Source organism: Coptis chinensis, chromosome 8 (genome assembly GCF_015680905.1).
Source record: "Coptis chinensis isolate HL-2020 chromosome 8, ASM1568090v1, whole genome shotgun sequence".
Lineage (NCBI taxonomy): Eukaryota > Viridiplantae > Streptophyta > Magnoliopsida > Ranunculales > Ranunculaceae > Coptis > Coptis chinensis.
The window spans coordinates 35,366,747-35,381,830 of NC_141463.1; the positions used below are offsets into that span (position 1 = coordinate 35,366,747).

Genomic DNA, 15,084 nt, shown 5'->3' on the forward strand with positions numbered 1-15,084 from the left:
GTGTTGAAGAGGTTGGAAGAGGATGAGACTCATGACCGATTCCACGATTCAAGCATGGGGGCTTCATCGAGGCGAGGGGTATGGGGACCTATCACATAATATTCATAACACTCGCCGCCAGATTGAGCTTTTAGGAGCTAGTCGAATTGAGTGGCAACCCCGGGCGAAGTCCTTCATCTTCGGACTTTTATGCGGATATTCCGGATGTTCCGAGAGAACAATGAGTACCGTGACTATCATATATGTGTCATAGAGCAAGGTTTCTTCTCCGAATGATACTTATAGGGTCACCAACGCGATGGTACCTTGGGGACAGATGTTGGCGGCAAGTATCCGGAGAGATTGTTATACCTTACCCACCACCTATGGATATGACAACCTCGATATTCTTCCCCGGCCGTTCTTTCACACTATAGAGCAAACCCAAATGAGTGGCCGACGATCGCTTTTCGGTTTTACGGGCTTACTATGACTTATATTGGAAGAGGGTTGGTCGAGGTCTCTTGCTAGGTGCGCTATACCGGGCACCAATTTTGAAGGGGTTACTTCGGAGCATTGAGGCCCGACATTCATTTCCCGTGAGGAGTGGAGTTGCACATATCCACAGCCGTGGTGTTTCATGATATTCGATGCCGCAAAAGAACTCCACGATATTTGATGATGATGACCTTTGGCATTGGAGCATGATTACTTCTCAGGGGCAAGATATGAGAATACCTATTCCACCAGTAGATGCCGCAGTGGTAGCAGATTTGTCAGTACAGTTCGAGCAGTTAGCCGAGGTTAGTATGATTTGAATTTATTTATGATTTGTTATTATTAGTATTCACTATAACCCCTAACTTGCATTTGTTTTGTTAAACAGATGAAGTAAGGTCGAGAGTCTTAACTACAGCTCTCTCACTTATGCCATGCGTGAGTCCTTCATGGAGTCCTCTCGTCGCAGTTTTGAGTACTTACAAGAAGAACGTAATCGAACTTTGCAGCTTCAGAGACGTGTGCAAGAGTTGGAGAATGCTGGAAGTGGAGTACCTCAAGCTCAAGCTCAACCGCAGAGGCGACAAAACGACGTAGGGGAGAGCTCTTCGACCGGGCCTTCTCGTAGGGGAGGAGGTCTCAAGAGATATTTTTTGTAGTTTGTAATAACCGTAAAAATTACTTGTCTTATGGCGCTTGGGATTGTTGTTTGTAATGAATTTTTGATTAGCAGGTTTTTCTTTGATGAGTTTTGGATATGAATATGTCATTAAACAAAGGAGGTTATGTCCAATTTTTTTAAGAAATTATAAGTTAGTTTTTACCGAAGTTTCGTGGTTAGACTTGGGTGTTGTTCATGATTGTTGTTTGTCTTCTTTATTATTTTCAAAGTATATTAGCAGGTTTTTTATATGAATATGTCAATAAAACAAATGAGGTTATGGCCAAAAAAAATTAAAAACTTATAAGTTCGTATGTTTCCAAAAATGGAACATTCGTTTCGCTCGTTTCACATTTGTTTCACTCATTTCCTCATTGTTGAAACAAAGAAATTTTTAGTTTGGAATATCACTCATTTTGCAGGGTTTTGGTTCTCGGCTGTGTTCGACAGAATAGTGTATGGGATACCGAGACGGAATGTAACATCCCGCCCGGTTTTAGACCGAAACGGAATGTAACATCCCGCCCTGCGTTTTAGGCCCTCCTCATCGCACATTTTACTATTCCAAACAATGCAATTATGGATGGGGATGGTGGCCCATTTGGAATTATTGAGGGTACATGGATAGACATTTGATACAATGTGTTGTCACTTGGAGAGTGAACAAAAATCTAATAAAATGTGTTGTCAATTGGTAAGTGGACCAAAATCAAAGTATCACATGTGACCTTATCATATGTGACCTTACCTTTCATATTTCGCTTTTACTCGCCTATCTTTTATATCAAACAAACAACATAGCCATCTTCTTCCCCACAACCAAGCTAAAAATAGGAAAAATGTCTAGAGAAGAAAGAATTACATATAACCAAAGGTTATGGGGAGGATCTAGTAGTAATAGTTCGTCTTCGGTTTTTCACCGGTCGTCTTTCCGGGTACTTCTGGCCAAGATGACTACATGGAAAGAGTAAGAGATGAGCATAATGATATGATGAGGCTAAGGAGGAGGAGGAGGTTGCAGTTATTATCCATCGGCCGGGCATTAATGACTCAAGCAGCCATTGAAATTGAAGATGTGGATACGCATAAACGCGGTGGATCTGCGCAGCAGAGAGAGTACACGCTTAGAGATGGTGGTGATTTCAAGAAACAAAAGATAATGAGGGATTACTTCACAACACCTTGTAGGTGGCCTCCTCATAAGTTTAGACGGCGTACAGGATGACAAGAGAGCTTTTATGTATATGTTGCATACCGTTGCATCATTCGACGATTACTTTAAAGACAAGGTGGATGGATTGGGTCGGCAAGCAATTTCGGGTTACAAAAGGGACTAGCCGCAGTTGCACAATTAGCAACCGGTTGTTCTTCCGATTCAACGGATGAGTATTTACAAATTGGAGATTCCACAGAAATGTATCTATGAAGCGTTGGTGCAAGGCAATTATCACGGCGCTTGAGGAAGAAAGTACTTGAGATCTACCAAGGAGGCGCGCATTAATCGCTAGGATATTAGCTGAAAATGCAGCAAGGGGTTTTCCAGAATGCTTGATCAATCGACCGTATGCACCGGGTGTGGAAGAATTGCCCAAGTGGATGGGCTGAACACATGTAGGGTACAAGAAGGAACCAACTTTGATACTTGAAGCCGCTGCGCATAAACATTGTTGATCCGCATTGCTTCTTCGCCTACCAGTTCGTGATAATGACATTAACGTGCTTCATCGCTCTCATGTTTTTGAATCATTAGAGCAAGGTGAGGCTCCCGCTGTTGCATTTAATGTGAATGGTAATGACTATGATATGGGATATTATCTTGCTGATGGTATTTACCCAAAATGGGGCACATTTGTTCAAGCCATTCGCTATCCAAGAAATAAGCATGAAAAGATCTTTACTCAACGCCAAGAAGCCGCAAGAAAGGATGTTGAAAGGACGCTTTGAGTTTTGCGCACGATGGCATATTGTTAAGGCTTCGCGTTGTCATAGTGTTGTTGTTCTTGGAGATATAATGAAGGCATGCATTATAATGCATAATATGATTGTTGAGAATGAACGGAAAAGTGGAGTTTGGAATTGAAAGGTCGAGGAAAGAAACAATACCTGCGCTTTTCGTGAAGATGATGGTTTTCATTTTGTCTATCGATGATTGAAGCAAGAAATAAGATCGAAATGAAGTTACACATACTAATCTTCAAAAGGACTTAGTTGAACATGTTTTTAATTGACCGGCATTGAAGAAACAAAGCAGATCCGGTACCAATTTATGATCCAAATTGGTCGGATCCGATGAGGGAGAAGGAGGCTAAAATTAAAATGGAAATGAAAATGTATTTCCTATGTATTTCCTAACGGAACTATTAAGTTCCAACGTATTTCCTATGTATTTCCTATGTATTTCTATGTATTTCCTAACGTGAACTATTAAGTTCCAATGTATTTCCTATGTATTTCCTAATGTATTTCCTATGTAGTTCCAACGTATTTAATCAGCTTGTATTTTAATGAACTATATTACAATGTATTTTAATTTGATTGGTAATTGTATTTCTATGAAAATAATTATATTGGACAGAACATACATAGTGCATTAATTAAAAAAACAGTTAGATAAAAATACATAGTTCATTAATTAAAAATACAATGAAATTAAAATACATAGTGCATTAATTAAAAAAGACAAAGAAATTAAAATACATAGTGCATTAATTAAAATACATAGTGCTTTAATTAAAATAAAATACTAGATAATTAAAATACATAAGCTTAGTTAGAGCTAGAACCACCTCTAGCCCTTCCCCATTCAAAGACGATTTCAGCTTGTTGTTGCTCGATTATAAAAGCGGTATCGGGATGGAGGACACTTGTATCGGTCGCTGAAATCTTAGCTTCATATTGCATCTTTTGAAGCCATTTTTTTCCAATTGAACCTGATTTTTTCTGCTTGAACTGATTTTTTCTTCTCTTGCCATCACAGTTCTTTGACCATATGCAAGTTCCCTTTCCCTAAGTTCTAAGCATTTTTGTGTTTCATTTGCATCCCGTGCAAATGTATCCTCTAAACGCAAAAGTAACCCTCCAACATACCAAATGATTTTTCTTGGTTCCTTTTGACTTGGCTTTCTTCGATCCAAGAGGACGCTTCCATTTCTTTTGGACGCTTCTATTTCTTGAGAACCCTCCAATTCAACTCCACCAACACTTGGTGAATTAGAAGTTGAATCTTCACCATCATTTTTGCGACCTTTTTTCCTTTGTGGGGCGGCTTGACCTTGCCTCAAAAACGCTATCCACTTTGGATTATCCTTGAGTATAACGTAACAATGATCAAGTGAAAAGCCGATTTTTCTTGTAGTTGGTACGTCATCCTTGCCTCGACAACTAAAAAAAAATGGTGGTAATTAGACTAAAATAATCACTAGGACTAAGATAATTAAACTGCAATAATAATTAGACTAAGATAATAATTAGACTAAGACTAAAATGGAAATAATAAATACACTAAGATAATTAGACTAAGACGGAAATAATTAGACTAAGACTAAGATAATCAATAAATTCCAAATTGACAACGCTTGTAATTACCCGCTTTGTATTGTTGTACCACTTGCATGTCGAGCCTCCACCGCATTCACAATTGCAACAAATTTGTTCATCATTTTTGAAATATATTTCCACCTTCCGCTAATTGAATCGAGACCTATCCGACCCACGCGGCTTGATTGAACTCGTTTGTTACACGATTCCAAAATCCTTTTGCATTTTGGAAAGCACCAACAATAGAGTCTTCACTAATTTTATCCAAGCAAGACATAGAGCTTGATCATCGGACATGCTAAAGTGAGCTCTCGCTTTTGCTTGAGTGCTACCACTTGCTTGAGATGCTTGAGTTGATGCCATTTGATATTTGGTTTTTTTAAGAACTGATTTTAAAGAAGAAGAAATATGATATATGATTGTTGGAAGTGTGAGTTGAAATGAAACAAATGTTGTATATATACCAAAGTTTTTATTTTGACCGCTTTTTGACCGCTTCGACTTTTTGACCGTTGGTAGCCGTTAGGACTCCGGACGGGATGTTGGATTCCGTCTGGTGAGTTTTGTAATCTAGACGGAATCCAACATCCCGTCCGAAGTTAACAAGTCAGTGATAAACTCGGTGGTTGGTTTCACCTCGCTTTGAACCGGGAAAATTATCACCTTCATTATCACCCTGCATTGCACAGCAGTTTTGGACCCAAGTAGGTGATAATTATCACTACCCCCTCTCTATCACCTGCATTGCAAATGCTCTAAAGGGTCTTTGGCTTTCCTTAACTATCTCGCTCAGCTCATGTTCAAATCCACAAAGGTAAATCATATATGCAATTAATCATAGTGTTTTGTAAATCACAACATCGCCCTATTGGTCAATTTTAAGAACTATGAATAACTGTAACCTTAAATGCAAATGTAATTCCAATATAAAATTTAGTATTGCTCTAATGACAGGTGGTTATTGCTCTTTATCCTCTAATGACAGGTGGTTATTGTTCTTAATGATTATGCTCCTAGAACTACCCTGTTAATTGGTCAAATAGTTACAAATTGAATATCAGATCACGAGGTCTAGTTACAATCTTGTTAATGTAGATATAATTTAATAGTCATGTAAGGTCTGTATAAGCCCAACAATCTGTTTGGAGAAGTTCTCAGTCTTCTCACCAAGGGTGAAAGCTAGGTGGTAGAAATCTTCTCATTTTCTATTTGAAAAACAAAAAAGTTGAAAGTTGCAAGTTTTTTTTTTTTTTTGCTTGACAATCAATATCATTTTGCAGCATCCTTATGTTTATGGGGTGCTCATGTTTGAAACAATGGCCACGTTCATCGGCTAAGTATCAGTTTTGTCGCTCATTGCCCTCTTTGGGGCTGCAACATCTGCCATGCACTACTAAAAAAAGTACATTTTATATCGGTTTCAAAAAGTCCTTAATAGCGGTTATTCGTTAAACCGATATAATACCTGTCCCAGAAGATATCTTATATCGGTTATATTTTTCTTATATCGGTTGCTTGTTTCCCATATTGCCAAAATTGTAACCGATATATCAGTTCAAACTTTTCATATCACAAAATTGAAACCGATCTATCTAATATGGTGTGTGTTATATCACATAGAGTTATGGCGATATTAGAATATTATCTTGAGAACCCAAAATAGAAACAAATCATTTGTACAATATCTTATATCGCTTGAAAAAAACAAAATAATAACCCATTTACTTTTGCAACACTTTGACTAGCAAAATAGCCGAAACTTCTCAGAAATTCTAGGGCTTTGGAAAAATTCGATTTTCTACTCCAAAGTTTAGACTTTTTCTCTCTGTCTTGTTCGATGAAATCCCTTTGGTTCTTTGCATACCTGAGTTGCAGTGCTCTGGTGAGTTTAAGTTAGTGATACTTTTTCTCTTTCTACTACTCAAATTCCAGTTTTAAAGATTATATTACCTGGTTTATGTGAATATCATTGTGTTTATTTAGTTTATGCATCTGTTAATTGCTAAATACGTTGGGATTTGTTGAAGTTTTATGTATAATATGTAAAGACTGTTTTTCTTTTTGGGTCTTTGCTAGAGTGTGTCTTCATAGTTTTGGGTCTTCATATAGAATGTGGGTCTATGTAGTATATAAAACTTTGAACTTTGGACATTAGGGCTAAATTGTTTTAATTACTAAAAGTTTATTTAGCATGTAAAGAGTGGCTCCTGTACGTCTTGTTTTTCTCTTCAGAGTTTTCTAAGATTGCATTACTTGATATGATACCAGTGTCTACCTTAGATCCATGCTAAGTTGCCAAATCTGTTGAAACTTAACTTGTCTATAATGTATTTAGCTACCTACCTTCTAGTTGTAAAAACTTTCTATGTATCTTACATGGAATGATTTAAGACTCCATGACATTGCAATGAAATCTGATAACTTTATTTAATTAAATCTTGAAGTAGACATTATTTTCACCAGAGGACCTTGTGAAAATCATTGATTAATGTGAACTGCCTCTGTTTGGCACTGTTCTGTTTCCCCTATACGAAGGCTCAAGTTATATATGACATTGGCCTCAAGTGGATGACGTTCAAGACAACTATGACTACTAAGTACATGCTTCCATTCAAAGATAATCCCGAACTACTTCTTTTGTATGTTATAATGTCTTAGGATACAGTTACAAGAATGGAAAAATGTTCTGAGAGTCAATTTGGACAACACATGTAATATAGAAAGTATAGAGTTTCTTGGAAGGTGATGCACATGCATTATAGATAGTGTTAAACATGAATCCTGTAGCAATCATACCCGATGCTTTAATCCCGTTCTTAATGTAAGAATTTTGCATCTGTTTGTCTTCAAAGTAGATTCTATTTCTTGTCTTCCATATCTGTGACATTATATGTGCAACAGCAGAGTTCTAGAGCTCTTTTCTGATAGGGCTAAGAAGTTTAGGAGCTGTTAGGATACCGTGAAAACTGTTGGTAGGTTGCACCTTGTGAACTTCAAAGAGTCATGTTCATAACTCTTTAGTAGATTCACATTCCCAGAGCATATGGATAACAGATTCTTCTTCTTTCCTGTAGAGACGACATCTAGAAACCATGTGTATTCTTTCTTTCTGACTCTGTCATCGGTAGGTACTGTGTTGTGAATTAGTTCCACACTACACTATCTAGCAGTTTTAGGGTGTAAGTACTTCATACTTGCTTGTGAATAGATGGGAAGATTAAGCACACTTCACTAGTATGTTTTTAGAAACTTAGTTATTTGCCATGCAAGTGTGACATATTCATATGTGAAATAGTATTCAATGTTAGTTTGGTGACTTCTACTGGAGTTGAGTAGTTACATGTTTGATTTCCTGCTTGGTGTACGTGGTTTTATTTTGATTGGATTTAATGTGACAATTTTGTTAGATGTTTATAATTTTTTTCATTATAGATAACATTTAGTTATTTATTTTTTGAAACAGGTGACAACAGGAAGAAAGTCAGTAACATTATTACTATCTTACCTGATATTCACAAAACCATTAACTGGGCAGCATGGGACATGCCTCATACTCATAGCCATGGGAGTTGCAATGCAGCTGGTGCTAGATAACAACTCGAACAAAAAGAGAAATGTAAGAGACCCATCAAAGCCCTCGTTCAAAGAAAAGAAGATTCAATTGGGCACTATGGACGAAGATGAAGAAAGAAAATCGTTAGTTTGAAAAAAGTAAACTATATCTTGTAGTTTGTGGCTAAAAAAATATAAAATAAGGAAAAATAAATGAGAGAGGGGGGGGGAGGGAGAGATTCAACTTAGGAATGATTGCTCGAGGTGTGAGCACCTATTAGAGTTTGGACTAAAAGTTTAATGGTTGATCAGCACGTCTTAGCCTGTTTTTTTTTTTTTTCCAAAGGAGAAGGATGGATAGAAAGGTTTCTGTTTTATACATGTGTTTAGTACTTCCATAATAGGGCATAGTTACTCCTTTATGACAAATGCTTATTCAATATATTCGTTTTAATGTTTTTCGTTTCAAGTTTCTACTAGTTTGAGGTAATTTAATCTTTCTTTTTTTGGCGTTACTGGTTTCTTGAATAGATTTGTATTAATTTCGTTGACTTTAGCAGAGTTGTTTGGCATTAAGATATGAGGCATTGATGTTTAGAGAGAGAAAATCCATGGATGAGAATTGACTTCAAGTTTCATATCAAGAGTGGTTCAATTTTGCTAAAGATTTAGTGGGAAATGGATTTCACTATATTGCCGTCAAGGTAATTAATGAAATGTTATTGTTTGCTTATTGGTGTTGTTATTAAGCTAAAACTTTACTTGTTTGTTTGTAGGGGTGTGAAAGTGCACTTTCATGCAGTCAGGCAAACAATGTCGTTTGATTTTGATTGCTTCAAGGTGCACTTTTTATTTGCTTATTTTCGTGAATTTAGTATCTCTATACTGTATCGATTTTTGTTTTATTAGCTAATTTGCTTGAATTTAGTATCTAGGTACTGTTTTGATTTTCCTTGGTTTAAAAGTGCGTTTTTTATTTTCTTGAAGTTCTTGGTTTAAAATAAATTATTGAAGGAACTTGTGGTCTTAGATTTAGGGGTTTTCTCTTGCTAATGGTGCGTTTTTTCGGTGATTTGGGTTTCTGTTTGGAATTTTAGTTTACAAGATGTTTGAAAAGATTAGCACTATGTTACAATAGGGCGTTGTCTAACTCCATATTTCAGTTTCTAAAGAATCATGTCGATGTTTAACAGGTCACAATAAACATTGTGAGAATTATTAAAAAAAGACTAAATAAAAAATAAACAGTGAGAATGTTGTTTGGTTGCTTTTTGACCTTTCTTACTTTGTTAGTAAACAAGATTGAAGTGACTGTACTAGTTGATTCATATTGATTGTAATATGATAAAATCTTATTTTATTTTGAGAATTGGGGTGGAAGTCTATTTTCACATTACATTTGAGGCTAGTGTTGGAATTGGTGTAGGTGCTAGCAAATTCGATCTGGTATGTATTGGTCTATGGGTTTGGTTTCACAAGCAGTTCATGATGGTGAGTGGTATGTCTGTTCACTTAGGAAGCCCTTAGGCCTACTTTCTCACAATTCAAGGAGTATAAAACTAAATTAACAAAAACCAAAAGCTTGCTACTTTTCTGGTTTCTTCTTGAGCCATATGTTTCAATATTTTTTATGCACCGATTTTATGTAATCATTGTTTATGTTGTCGAGATATGGGAGTAGACAACAAATGTTCTATTTTGAGAAAAGGGGGGGGAGGGGGATTGCATGAATTTAATTAGTATGATTATTTTTATGAGTTCATTATTTGTTTTGTGATTTTTTTGGAATTAGATGGGCTTTGTGGAGCGGCACTAGGATTTATATTGAGTGAAGCCATCGTCACTAATGCTTGTTATTGTATTTTGAATATTCGAGATTGTTTGGAAAATCGTATAGAAATTTGTAGCCCTTAGTAAATTTGAATTTATAACCTTCAAAACTCTTTTGAAGTTATATATATGGTTTAATGAATATAGTAATTTTTTTTTCAGGCGTTTGCTTGTGTTTATTTTACTTGTCAAATGATATAAAAAAGTATTTGTAATTTTATTTGCTTCTATATGAAACCAAAAGGTGTAGGTTCAGGGTAGGAAAAAAATTAAAACAATTTTTTTTTATATCAACATATTAGTAACGGTTGTAAACCGTTGCAAAGCAAAAAATAGTAAAGCATCCATCAATAATTGTTACAAATCAAACTACGCAACGTTTTTTAACCATTAGTAATTGTCATTTTGTAACGTTTAATAACAATTGGAAATTTTGGTTTGCAACGTTTTTTAATCGTTAGTAATTGTCACTCTGTAACGGTCAATAACCATTGGAAATTTTGGTTTGCAACGCTTTTTAACCGTTGCAAATATTTCCAACACTTTACCCACGCTCTATTTGTAACACTTAAAAAGCGTTGCAAAAATTATTAGCAATGGTTTTTTGCCGTTGCAAATAGCCTGTTATGGTGTAGAAACCACCACCGCGCCTCCTGCCATTATTTTTAGTTAGGGTGTTTCAAAACAAGTCCCCCTACCTTATTCAAACCCACACATCTTATAAAAACTCCAATGGCTCAAAGACGTCAGATATTGTCGGAGCACGCTTTTACTGCTGACCACTTCGCGCCGTTTTACAGTGACGAGATGGTTAGGAGAGACTGGAGTGGTTTGTGGTACTCGACAGACGATTTTTACTATGAAGATTTGGTCCGAGAGTTTTATAGGATGAGGGAGTTGAATGAGAATCGAATTTTTGTTAAGATAGCTTGGAGGAGGAGAGAGGTTACTACTGGGTTGTTGGTTGAGATTTTAGGCATTCCACCTAGACACCATCTCGATGCCACATTACAGGATTCCCAGTTTACTGCTGTAGAACCTTTGATGAACGCGACTGTTGCGGAAGGGAACTACAATGCGAGAGCTCGCATTGTGTTCGCCAGTCGTCTCTCCGAACCAACCAGCTAGCTGTAGCTCAGTGGATTGGTAGGAATGTCATAGGGAAGGAGAAAGTCAGCGATATTGGTTTGAACTGCCTTCACGTTCTATGGATACTCCAGGAGCAGAAGTATGAGTTCTGTATTTTGGAGTTTTTGTGTAATATAATTATGGGAGTTGGAAAGAGTATTGCACCTCTCCCTGTTTTAATAACGAAGATCATGATAACCTTGAGAGCGACTCCGAGGTCTTATAGGATTTGCCTAAAGGAGCACCGAAATCATCATATTTATACGGAGTGTATCTAGAGAGTTTGGAGGTTGCTTGAAGAGAAGGTAGTCGAGGAGACTGACTCGGAGGATGAGGATGACACGACATGTTTTGATGCCGATGCCTTGGAGACGTGTAGGTCGGATGCAGAATGCATGGCTATGATTCACCGTGGCATGCGTTCTCTCAATACTATTTGTGAAAACCTCCGAACTCGGCAGGCTACCATGCATCATAACTTCGAGACTCGTGCCGGGTGCGAGGATGAGCGGTAGGAACAGACGAGGGCCGAGATAGAAGCTCAGCGCCAGTTCCGAGACGATATGCTTGCACGCTTCCCACCCCAGGGGAGTTCTTCTTCGGAGGAGCAGTCTGTGAGGCACGAGCGTCATCGCCGCAAGACGGATGGCTCTGGCCCATCGGAAGCCCAAGGGCCATCTGCTTCTTGAGCGCATTCCACTACTAGCAGCGAGTGGTTTAGGGATCTAATGAGTTGATTTGTTTTTATTTAGTACGGATGTAAAAAGATTAGTTCAGTAATTAAAATTGAGTTTGGTTGTCGTATGTTATTTGAATTCAATCTTAATATAAGTTTGTTAAGTTCGAATTATGCGTTGTTTTTATCATTAATCCCACCTTCCGAATTGTTTGGGGGTGATATTATTTAGCCTAGCATAATTCGTTATATGATCATCTATTTTAAGAAGTTGTTTTGGAGTGAGGGTTGAGAATATTGCCGATATGGGCATCGCTATAAATAGATATTGTGTTATGATGAAATCTCGATAACTTAGGCAGTATCTAACCTAAATTCAACCTAAAAGATATTAGGTTTGTTTTGGAATAGAGAATATGGGTTGTTTTCGTTTTCGGTTTTGGAAATTTTATTATTTCCGGCAATTGCCTTAAATTTTTTAGTAACTTCCCGATTCGTTTTAGCAACTTAAATCCTATAAAAACTGCATTCATTCTACACTCACAACCCTAACTACATCTCACATTCATCTTTCACGTTTCATTCCCACTTTACCTTATTTTTCTTTCGCACTTCGGCCTAACAGCTCCCCGAGTGCACCTAACGCCCCAAGTGGGACCCCACACGCCTCAAGATCAAGCGTCGAGAAATTCTACCCGAAGCTGACTGCGCCCTCTCCAACAAACATGAAACCACTGCGCCCAAAACACTGGAATTCCAGTTTTCATCCTGAACGCACCCCGCGCCCATCCCAGGCTAAAAGTGAGCGCACCCTGCGCCCAAGTGCCTGGAATTCAAAATTCAACAGAGCGCACCTGCGCCCATCCCAGGCATACCTTGAGCGCACCTGCACCCTAACCCCTGTGGGCACCAAAAATTTCTAGTTTTCCGGGGGTTGTTCCAGGATAGTTGTAGCTGTTCTAGAGAGTAGTTTTGTGATGACTTCTCCTATAGTAATACCGGAGCAGTCTTTCGAACACTTGTTGGGGAGCGAGTCTTATGGACATTGGTTTCGCGAGAGGATCATGCAGTTCGGGTGGAGGCATTTTCTGGTAAGTGAAGACGACTCGTATTCACCTAAGCTTACTGAATTTTTCTACAATAATGTTAAGTTCTATTGTAACCGGGATGGAGAACAAGAATTCTCCGTCACGGTTGATGACACACCCCTAAAATTCAATAAGTATGTGGTAGGCTTAGTTTCGGGAATACCAATACCTGATCCTATTCACACATGGGGATATATGACCGATAATTCATACCTCTATGACTATATATATTTCCATGAGTATTGTGGGGGAGGGGTATTTCGTACAATACACGAAGGGCGTTACAACATAGCCCTTGGTAGCCTGTCCCTAAATGTAGGCACCACCATGCTATTCATCCTGATGACTATTCTAGGGGAGTGGCAGTTTACTTCTGCAAATAGTACCGCTGGTGACGTTTTTCTTGCTTTAGTTGAAGGAGGTCACCGATATGACATTCTCCGAGTATTAGTGGCTAGTCTTAAGAGAGCCCAAAGCATGCGGCATAAATATCTTCTTATGCCTATTTTGGTTTGCCGCATCATGCTCAGTTGTCTACCTAAATTATGTACCCAGTTCACGGATTGGAAAAGGGTTGAAGTCATGAGACCCACCAATTGGGTGGTTCGCTCATTTCAAGTAATGACTTGGCTGGGATGGCAGGTGCAACCTCATTTGGTTGCTCCTTACACCCCATCAGACAAAGTAACACTAGACAGGTTAGCACAAGTTGACGACACACGGCGGCGTGCTTGACAAGTTATCATGGCATGGCAGGATGCGAAGGAACCTCATCTCTTTGAAGAAGGAAATAAGGAGGACAATGTTTAAACGGGAGTGCAGGTAAGTGTTAGTTTCAGTTAGGGTCTACTTATGTCCCAAGCAAATTTGTTTCTCATTAACCTTATTACGGGTGGAACTCCTATAGAGTTGCATCAGTTTTCTTTTCTATATTAGTATATTATAACCTTGTTTTACAAATGTTCCGGAATTTCACGCGTTTCAATGATATTTTTCTACCCTCTTTATTTAAAATACTTTGAGGACAAAGCATGCTTCTTGTTTGGGAGGGGGGGGGGCATAGAAACACGTGTAATTAAGGCATCTGTTAGAATATAGATATGTATAATATGAACTTGTTTTCTAGCTAAAAAATTCAAAATTTTTAAAAATATAAATAAAAAGTATGCTATACACTTAGGAACATTGGTATTGTTTTCTTTCTCTATGCTCTCAATAATCTAGAAGTCACACGGTTCTTTTGCATTAGAATAGTTTTTAGAAACTTAGGTTAATATGTAGGTAATAATCTTTGCATCTATCTATAAATATGTTATATGAGTATCTATGATTGTTGGCAGTAAATTTCTGAAATCTTGGCTAGAGTACTTATTTTACAAATCATGTGATAATATAGCCTAAAGCCTTATATGAGTGACACATTTGAGAAATGACACAAGGGAGAAGTAAAATCCGGATAGAGAAATCACATGTCCACTTGTTTGATCACTATACCATATCCTAAGCGAGAATTTAGGCCCTCTTTGGATCGATATAGCCATAAATTCCAACCTATGAATTATTTTCCGCTAGTCGCCCCTCTGAGCCTTTTTTTAGCCTTTCATAAACCACAAATCTTTTACCCTATTACAAAACAAAACAAAATAAAAAAAATCAATCTACCCAATTCTTTGAATAAGTTTGAGAATAGAGATGAAGAATAGGAAATAGAAGAACCTTTGAAATTAAGAATTTGTTAGTCACTTTAGAAGAGAAAAGTAAGTTTCCATCCAAATAAAAAATATATATAAAAGGAAATAAAGAGTTAGAACTCCAAAAATAGAATCAAAGAGTCAAAAGCCAAAGAAAAAGAAAAAAATATGGCTAAGGATGGAAACAAAGTGTAGAAGCAAAAGGTAAATAATAATGTTTTCTCTAGTTACATAATATGAAGACTCTATTATCTCAGACTTGTTCTCTTTGAATATCCATTTCCTTCCTTCTTAAACCATCTCCTAATCCCCGCAACACCTAATAAAGACATCTAGCTCAATTAGGAATAGGTTAGTGTGATAGTAAGTGGCAGATGTGTTTGATCGACTCCGACTTCCTTGTGTGTCATTGAGTTTGTAAGGTAAAGTGTGCCCACTACACAC

At 37.5% G+C, this 15,084-nt stretch overlaps 1 long non-coding RNA gene across 1 annotated transcript; it reads left to right on the top strand.

The window, feature by feature from the left end:
• The first annotated feature begins 5,428 nt into the window (after positions 1 to 5,428).
• LOC147481288 (uncharacterized) lies at positions 5,429 to 10,218 on the top strand. Its single transcript, XR_015204532.1, has 5 exons — positions 5,429 to 5,489; positions 8,139 to 8,291; positions 8,788 to 8,931; positions 9,004 to 9,067; positions 10,020 to 10,218. It is a non-coding gene; the product is annotated as an uncharacterized LOC147481288 (long non-coding RNA).
• Positions 10,219 to 15,084: the final 4,866 nt, after the last annotated feature.